Source organism: Pseudopipra pipra, chromosome 3 (assembly GCF_036250125.1).
Source record: "Pseudopipra pipra isolate bDixPip1 chromosome 3, bDixPip1.hap1, whole genome shotgun sequence".
NCBI classification, from domain to species: domain Eukaryota; kingdom Metazoa; phylum Chordata; class Aves; order Passeriformes; family Pipridae; genus Pseudopipra; species Pseudopipra pipra.
The window spans coordinates 107,440,095-107,449,469 of NC_087551.1; the positions used below are offsets into that span (position 1 = coordinate 107,440,095).

The 9,375-nt window shown below is 42.1% G+C and overlaps 1 protein-coding gene across 2 annotated transcripts in view; it reads right to left on the reverse strand.

The window, feature by feature from the left end:
- LDAH (lipid droplet associated hydrolase) overlaps positions 1-8,506 on the reverse strand; it is a 116,819-nt gene extending 108,313 nt beyond the window's left edge. For both annotated transcript variants that reach the window (XM_064650626.1, XM_064650628.1), the window contains exon 1: positions 8,400-8,506. The gene's annotated coding sequence lies outside the window, so the exon portion shown is untranslated. The remainder of the gene's footprint in view (positions 1-8,399) is intronic.
- Between the last annotated feature and the right edge of the window lie 869 nt (positions 8,507-9,375).

Below are 9,375 nucleotides of genomic sequence, written 5' to 3' on the forward strand. Positions count from 1 at the left end.
CAGGAACCTGGATGGTGAGACATAAAGAGCAAACAGTGCTAAATCATCTGAAATGGTGGAGACAGCTGGAGTAGAGCTTCAGTTCAGAGGGTTGTTTCCTTGAGAACCTTAAGGACTGGGGTAACAGATCCCTTATGAAGCTCAACAGCAGAAAGCACAGAGATCTGCACTTGGAGCAGCCATGCTTCAGAAGGAGCTCAGAAGTAACTGGCTGAGCAACAGCCTTGCTGGGAAAGATGTTTGTCATGATGGATGACAAACAAAGGCAACAATGCACACAGCAAGGCAAACTATGTATCAGATTGAAATTTCAAAAGCAAGGCCAGTAGTTGCATGGAAGTTACTCTTCCCTTCTATTCAACAGGTAATGAGGACATACCCGCAACGCTGAGCTCACCTGTGTTCACCCCACCAGGTTAAGAACACAGGGAAACTTTGGAGGGTCAAGTAAATTTCCAGGCCAGAGGTTTAAGGAAAAGCTTTATGAATTGTGCTTTTTCAGTCTGCCAACATCTAATCAAATAGCAACCTAGAGCCATTTGAAAGAGACCTGGAAAAGCAGCACAGTCCAACTTTGCCTTGCAATGGCAGATTGTAAAACAAGAGGCAACAGCCACAAGTTGTGTCTTGACAGTTCAATGCACCATAAAAAAATGAGTTGCTAAGGAGACAATGGAAGATTGCTAGGAAGGTGGCAGAACCTCTCTTGCTGGAGGTTGTTAAGACTCAGCTGGACAAAACAGTAATTTTCATCTGAAGGATGGACTAAATTTTCTACAGAGTTTTCTAGAAATCAACAGTGTACAAACCTTGTGGCCCTAAAACATCAGAAAGAATAAAGCGTGTGAGGTACAACAAGGATCTCAGCCAATTCTAGTACCTGAGTAAATGCAGAGTATCATGCATACAGTACATGACAATAATTAAGTATATAGGTCAGAGAAAAGGAATCTAAACTAGCCTAGTCCTCCAAAAACATAGGAAACTGAAGTAGATGTACTCTGAGGATTAGCTGTACCACTTAAATAAAAAAAGAAACCCTGCCCTAACAGATGATCTTACATGATTGAATTCAACATCACAATGGAAAAGAATAGCTGGAAAAATAGTGAGATTCCTTCAGCTGCCTGCTATGCTAAGGCTCTGACAATTTCTGCAACAATACCGTCAGAAGAGAACCCTCCAGATCTGATGTACACTCCTTGATTTGCAGACTGGAACTTAGACGCTTATAGCTGAGACCTAGAAACAGAAGCGACAGACTGACTGACCTGGTAAAAACACTGCAAAGAGGAACAAGGGAAGGGGGGGACGACATGATGTGTCAGATGAGGGACAGCACGACACAGGATGCCTAGCTCTCATCACGGATTTATTCAGACAAACTACAAACAATGGATGCCAGATTGTCTAAGGGAACACAACAAATACAGGCAAAGACTTTGCAACCTGTTGTGACACTAGTCACAAATCTTGACTAATTCTGTATAAGTAAAGCAGTAGCAGCAGCCAGTAGCACATAAAAATGAAACATTTCTTCATTGTACTTTGTAGTACAATTCTCTGTCAAAGTTATATACTAATTCCTTTTGCACTAGCTCTGAATTATGCCAGGTGTTATTTGTAAAAATGAGCAAAGCTAAAAAGTTAACATCTTAAATGAAGCAATGTAGTAATACAATAGAACCCAATAAACCTCAAACATGTCTACATGGGGCAGTTCAAAGCAGCAGACTGCTTTTCTCTAGAACAAGTGAAGTAATTAGACAGCTTTGTTTTTAGGGATCGCTCAATACCTAGCGATCCAATGTCTTCATTTGTTTTGTTCCTGTATCATTATCCACACGCCCCTCCCTCAAGCAGTAAAACAGCTGAAGGAATTTCACTGATGACTGTGCAAAAATATCAGTGAAACATGTGGAAATAGGGTATAGCTTACTGAAACTTTGGGCTGCAGTGATAAAAACCTAAAGCGCAGAATGAAAACGGGAAACGGTTTTCATTTCTGCACCTTGTTCAGAGACAACATACAGGGGACTCTGCACAGACCTAAGGAGAGAGAAACCTAGTTTTAAGAACTGCACCTACCTGCAAGACATAAAATTTGCATTTTATTACCACTAATAACCTTGTAGCAATGATCAAGGAAGTGCATACTGTCCTCATAGAAGGGGAGCAGGGAAAATGATTTCTGGGTATCAATTTTGTACAGGACAAGTGGTCCCTTGTCAGTGCCAAACATGGAACCAGTTATTGAGACAGCTTTTCAGCAAAGCAGCATAGGACTCACAAATCAAAAAACTATTAGCTTGGGAAGGCCCATTTGTGGATTCAAACCAAGAATAGATGGATCCTCCACCAACCTTATTCCAACATGGTGCTTTGGTCTGATATGAACAATTTCAAAGGTGTTTTGGGGGTAAGGAATCACGAAATCAGAAAATATGTTCAGATTACACAATTAATCACGTCTACATTGGCCTGGTACAAAATTATTCAACAGAGAGGGTGATTAAAACCCTGGGGTAACGGATTAGGAGGGTACACCATAACTTTTAACCAATATTTATATCTCACTGACATTTTGGATTTAAGAAGTTCAGCATGTACTAATGACTACAAAAAAAAAAGGAGCTCTTGTAAATTATCATAATAGAACTATTACAGCACTCAGTCTCCATTTCCACACTAATCTCAAGAGGATGACACAGCAAATGAAAGACTTCCATGGGGATCAGGCGCAATGGCAACCTCTATGAAAGCAGTCTGAAAGCATCAGCTGTTGGTCTACAGCACTCAACAGTCAACAACATTCACTGCAGTTCTGGCAACAAGGCACTAAGTTTGATGTCTGGTCTCTCTTTCTCCTTTGGTAATCACAGACCTCAGTTTAACAAAGGTCTCAAAACCCCAGTTATGCTTCTCCAGTGCTCAAAGAGCACAGTCCATGCCCCTTTGTTACCAGGTAGATCAAAGCTCCTCCATTTGCCATTGTAATTTGACACTCAATTAGAAACATGGAGCACTGGAGTCAGAGCAAAAATAAGCAAACCCTGAGAAGTCACCCTGGTGTGGCTGACGGTCCCTGAGGCTTCATACAACACCAGCAACTATAAATGTATCCAAAGAACAAAGACATGACATTCTAAAAGCAGAATACATTTTATCAAACACATTTCAGGCTACGGTGGAAGAGGTCCTACACACAAGGTCCTGAATCATACCCAGATGGTCACTTTTACTTTCTCAAAAGAGCTAAAGCATCTCAAACTGGTTGTGAACTGTTCGAGCTACCAACATGAAAATTACCCCAAGAGTTCAAGTTTGTCTTGGTTTGTTTTTTCTCCAAGGAACTTCATAAGCATAATTAGGTTGGGAACCCCATGGATTACAAGAAAGTGGTAGGTATGCTCCCAGGAAATTCCCAATTTCCCAGTCAATATGCAGGCCTGATGATAAAGCGAAGAATGTCCATGACCTAAAAAAGAAATAGCATGCAAGTTGTTGCTTAAAGAAAAAAATGAACTCAGGGAAGTAATGACAGTTTCATTTGCATGAAAGCAAATAGGATGGTTTAATTTGATGTAATATGAGGTATTTTCCAGAACAGAAAGTGGGATTTTGGGAAACTTTTTAGTGCCAAAGGAAAAAAAAGTTGTTCATTTGCACATAGAATTGAGATCTACTGGAGAAATCAAGTAACTTTCAAGGACAGCTTTCCCTCCAAATACTGCTTTAAAGTATTGGATGCAGAGAAAAAACTTGGGGATTTTAAAACTGAAACCTCACAGAGGGATAAACAGAAGGTGGTGAGTATGAATAACATGTGGGTATAATAAATATACTTTAAATATATGTTCTGAGATTAAACTGCAATGCTAGGAAAACCTTGGTCAAATAAAGACAAAATATCTATGTGAAAGAACCTAAAAAGCTGCTGCTGAAGTACAACATCTATGTGGTAAGAAAGGTTTCCCGAAGAGAAAAACTATGCCAGGTCTCTTCTGATCAACAAATTTCAAAGGCACAGCAGACTCATGTCAAGAGAATCTTTGCTCACGAAACAAAGATGATGCTTCTTTGCCATTTGGTTCCTATTATCTCCAGGGAAAATGAGAATTTTGCAACATTTCTAAAGAAAAAAAAGGCAAAGAATTATTTGGCTTTGCAACCATATGTTCTATATTCTTATTTTTTCTCCTACTACAAAAAAACTACAAGCCCCACATTTCTGTTGGACAGTTGTTTAAGTCATACAGGTAATCTGGACAACATTCAATGAAAACAAAAATGCAATAATTTCAGGTAATGGCAACCTACATATTCACTTAAACCACAGCATCCAGAAGTTAAGCACTTGAAGAAACTTCCATCTTTCAGCAGCAGCAATAACAGGCAAAAGCAGTGAAAAGCAATTGTTATTTCATCTTATGTTCAATAACTCTTTTTCCACCTCCTATCAGAATAAGATTCACTGCTCCATGGAGAGCACTCTTTTTTCTTGTTAAGAAATGCAAAGTTCAAAGAGCATAATGAATACTAATAAGAGGCAGGAATCAAATAAAAAAATCAAAAAACATACACCAGTACAATTAGCATCATGCTGCCCTTGATTTGGCTTCCCCCATCCTCTCCTCTACTGTTCAGTATAAATCTCTCTATAGAACTAACTCTTATTTCTTTGTTTCTTCAATTTTTTCATGTTAGTTATTCTCCTTTAACCTAAAACATGCTTTGAATTCAAAACACTTTTTTCTTCTCATTTTATCATTTCAATAATTTTATATTTTCATGTGTTCTTACATCAACTGTGTATCCCACCTTCAACTTAGCTCTCCAGCTGTTGCCCGTTTTCCTGCTTTCTAACAAGGACATAAAAGAATTAGTCAAAATCTCATCTACTCACAGTAGACCAACTTACTAGTCACAACAGCATTCTCCAGTAATCTCTCAACCTGTGTTACCAGCTCCTCCTTACATTTACTGCAGCAGCTGTACATTCTGATATTAATTTACCCACCTAAACAGGTCAGGAAGGCACTGTGAGCAGAGACATGGGAACAAACAGAAACAGACTGTAGGCAGCTCTGTGCAAAGGACAAAGGAAATCAAACAGGAGAACCAGTGAACAGGAGACACGAATAAAAACGGGTAGCATTAGATCCCTTTCTGAGTCACTACAGCAATGTAACTGCCTGTACTAATATGAGGCCTGGAGTCTAAGTCTTTCCCAGTAAGAAGCACTGGTGATGTTCCTCATTCTGCTGATCAGCGGGACAGGACAGGGAGTTGAACAGTCAGGCTGGACACAGTGGTGCTGCAGCCAAAAGGTTTCTCTTAGAACCAGTGTTGCAGGAAGGCCTGCACGTGCCAGTGCTCTGACATACAGACCTACAGTTCTGGTCACAAGAGTATCCAAGCCATTTTGGGAACACTCCAGTGTGCTCCTCACAACACCAGTAACTCTGGTAATTACTCTATTACAGCATTTTGCACAAGGTCCCAGCTCCTCCCATCAAGATAAAGCCTGACAACACATGACTACGTATGAATACATACACGAACAAAGCTTGTGCTCACCACAGGTGCAAACAAGAATCCAGTTATAATGTGATACTCATTTTATTCCCAATTGGTGCTACAATTTCTTTCAGGAGGTAAAATTTGAGGAGCCAGACTTCCACAGAAAGTTTGTATATTCCTTAAAAAAAAAGCCCTCAAAAAATTTGAGTAAAGAATCAGTCAAAACAAAGGACAGTGGGAATGGGATCTAAACAGAAGCAGGAGATGAGATGGAAAAAGAACCAAATGAACACCATGGTTCCTGGTAGCTGAAGAAGGAAGCAAGGACACTGAGGAAAGAAACAAGGATACTGATGAAAGAAACCTTGCCAAACTTGAAGTTGGAGCATCGTTGGTTAGAGTTGTTCTGGCACATCAGGATTACCTAACATATGGTAACAGGGCACTTACCACACAGTGCACGGCTGTGTGGGTGGTTGTGCAATTCCAGCTAGATAAACAAACAGTTCTCTCATTCATTTCACTACTGACTAGGTACTCAGGCTGGTATTCATGAGAAAAGTCAGATTTGTTTCGATCTTAATTCTCCATTAAGCTCAGACCTTTCATATTACATTTTTTTTCCTATTATGAATATTCTTTCATCGGAATAATTTACTTCTCTTAGTATAACCTGCTCACAAACCTTACCAGACATCTAAATGTCGTCACTCTAAGTGTAAGCGGGAATCCAATTCTGTCAAACATTTCACTGAAAATTCAAAGTGTTACACTATAGTTTGTCAAGAGCAGAAAAAACATACTTATATTGCTATTAGGAGCATGCCTGATTTAAATAAGAGAAAACTACCTCTCCTCTATATCCTGTAAATATGTTTTGTGTACAAATGCATGCACAGCACCACTAAAGCTGAAACCTTGAAATTCTGCTTCTAATATTTGGTAAAAATAACCTAGACATTATCCAAAATGGGGATCATCCCTTTTTCCAGAAAAGGTGCCTTAATTATAATAAATCACAATAATAGAAAAAACAGTGTAATTTAAAAGAAATTCGAGCTATCAAAAAAAAAACCCCCAAAATAGTGAGAAGAGTGCAATTAGGAAGCTTTAGAGCAAATCTTGTCAAATTTACTGGTAAGTTTTTTGACTTGGCAGTCATATTGGTAATTTTGTTTTACCATTACCCATACACAATTTATTGTAATTGCTTTGGTGAATCAAATGATGCAGATAAATAGGTAATGACCCATCAGTGTCTACTCTAATTTAAAAAGTAGGAAATACGAAATAGAAGTAGCAGAAAGCATACTGAAAACCAACGGAGGTGCCCCCTGAGTTAGTGGATATTTGACCCACTTGAGGCTGGATGTTGGGAAAACTAGAGTTCCACAAGGGTCAAAGGCAAGGATGAGTTGATGGATAAATTCACTGTGGATCTTAAAGACCTCAATACATCTGTTCCAGAAAGTTCCTGGGCTGCAGTTTGTTGAAAGCTGAGTGGATATTTACAGAGTGGAACTAGGTGAAGTATGCTTGCCTTTTTCACAGGCATCTGCTTAGGACATTGTCAAAGACCCTTGAAAAAAAATCACTGACTTCAATTGCTTTTATATTCTTGTAGTAATTCCATGATGAAAAATATTCTCAGTGCTGTTGCTTACCCAGTTCTGTAAACGTGTGACCACTTCCCTCAGTGACATCATATAAGCAAGTGCCACAAGAAAATAGGTAACTGCAATAATCCCAATTAATAATTGAATAATTGTCTCTGAGACACAAAGACTACAGATTCATATCCAGATTCTGTCACAGGCCCATGCAGACGGACTCTCACATTTAACTGGACATCACAAAGTCCCAGAGGGCCAGGAGTATACAACACCTAAAAAATAAGCATCTGCATCATCCAAGCCATTGAAGTCTTCTCATGATAAGGCTTTATCATTATACTTCAGTTGCAGGAAAAGAAGCTGTCTCATCATTTTTGCAACACAACAAAAAACCTACTGGTAAGAAAGCTCCCAACAACTGTCACATCTCAACAGCACTTGATCATTAGCTTAATTTCCTTAACAACACATTTCCATACCAGCATTTACACTGCTTCCCTGAACCTGCTGCTCACCTGTCTGGCACAGGCGTTTTTCCTCTTCTGTAATAAACGCGGGCTTGAAGGCAGGTGCTAACAGTGGTGATGCTCTGGGACCAGTCCTGAGAACCACCCTGACAGACAGCGGGTTCCTGAAGGGCGTACGCGCCTGCCAGCCTTGCTGCTTTTCCAAACCAACAGCTCCTCTACTAAAAGACGCTTCTTTCCATCTAAAAAATCTCATCTCACTTCTAACTCCTAAAAATTTATAACCTTATTTTCCTCTTTTCCTACTTACAGGCCCTTCAGGTCACAGACTTTTCCTTCATTTCTTGTTTTATAACCTGCCACTTAGATAACAAGCACCAGTCAGGCTCCGACAGATGCTTCACAGAAACACGTGCTGACATATAGAAAAAAACCCTACAGCAGCATCACCTCAGTTATTTTCTGGAAAAGGAGACACCGCTTAAGGACTCGTTTCCTGAAGTCTCCTCCCAATCCATGACAAAACAAGTACGAAGCACGTACGAAGCTCTGCTTACTGCACGGGGTGCGTTACTCCATCCTCAACCGCACGCCTGGAGATCACCAGCGCTATTTGGCGGAACAGGGCTCTACAGACCTGACACCCGACACAGGAGGGATGGGGGCACCTCCCCGCCGGGCGAGGCTCCGGGTCAGCCCCGTGCAGCGGCGGGGGATGACCGGCCGCCGGCTCAGGGAAGCTCTGGGAGCCGGCACAGGGGCAGGGGACGGCAGGGTCGGGCCCTGCGACACGTACCTTCCCCGTCCGCAGGCACTCGGCACGGCGGCGGCCGGCGCTGTCTCTGCCGAGGCCGGGCGGAAGCAGCCGGCGAGGAGGGGCGGGGGCGGCGGGGCCGCTCCTTCCGCCGGGGCCGCGCGGGAGCGCCGAGGGCGGGTCCGACCCGCCTCTCGCTGCTCCGTGAGGGCGGTGGCTGCGACCCCCGGCAGGGAAGGGGAAGCTCTTCCCTTCCCGGGCCTGGTGCTACCCGTCACCCATCACCCGCTTGAGAACGGCGGGACCACGAGCGAAGATCCCCCGGGACGCATGTCTTGACGGGGGGGGGTGGGGGTCCTTCAGCCTGTCGTTCACGCTTGCCCAAACCTCGCTTTTTCTTTGGGAATTCTGGCAAAGAAAAAAAAAAAAAAAGATGCTTTTGGAAGAGCAGAATAAGCCGGGCTTCCTAAGAAATGGCATCATCCATTCGTATTCATCCCTCAACGTGTTTGAAGGATAGAATCACAGAATCATGGAATGATCAAGGTTGGGAGAGACCTCCAAGATCGTCCAGGCCAACCGTCAGCCCAACAACTGGAACCCTTGAAACACTGAACCACATCACTCAGACCTCCAGGGGTGGTGACTCCACCACCTCCCTAGGCAACCTATTCCAGTGCCTGACCACACTACCAGTGAACATTTTTTTTTTCTAATATCTAATCCAAATCTCCCCTCTCTCAAATAAAGGCCATTTCCTCTTGTCCTCTTTTTGAAAGTGGTGAGAGACCACTTCCACCTCATTACAACCTCCTGTCAGGTAGTTGTGGAGTGCAATAATGTCTCCCAGAACCTTCTTGAGACTAAACCCAGCTCCTTCAGCCATTCCTCATGAAACAGGTTTCTAGACCTTTCTCGACCCTTGTTGCCCTTCACTGGACACACCTGTGAGGCCTTGGAGTCAGAACAGATGCTCTATGAAATGTTGGTTCCTTGTGTGGTCAAAATCAAGGCTTAG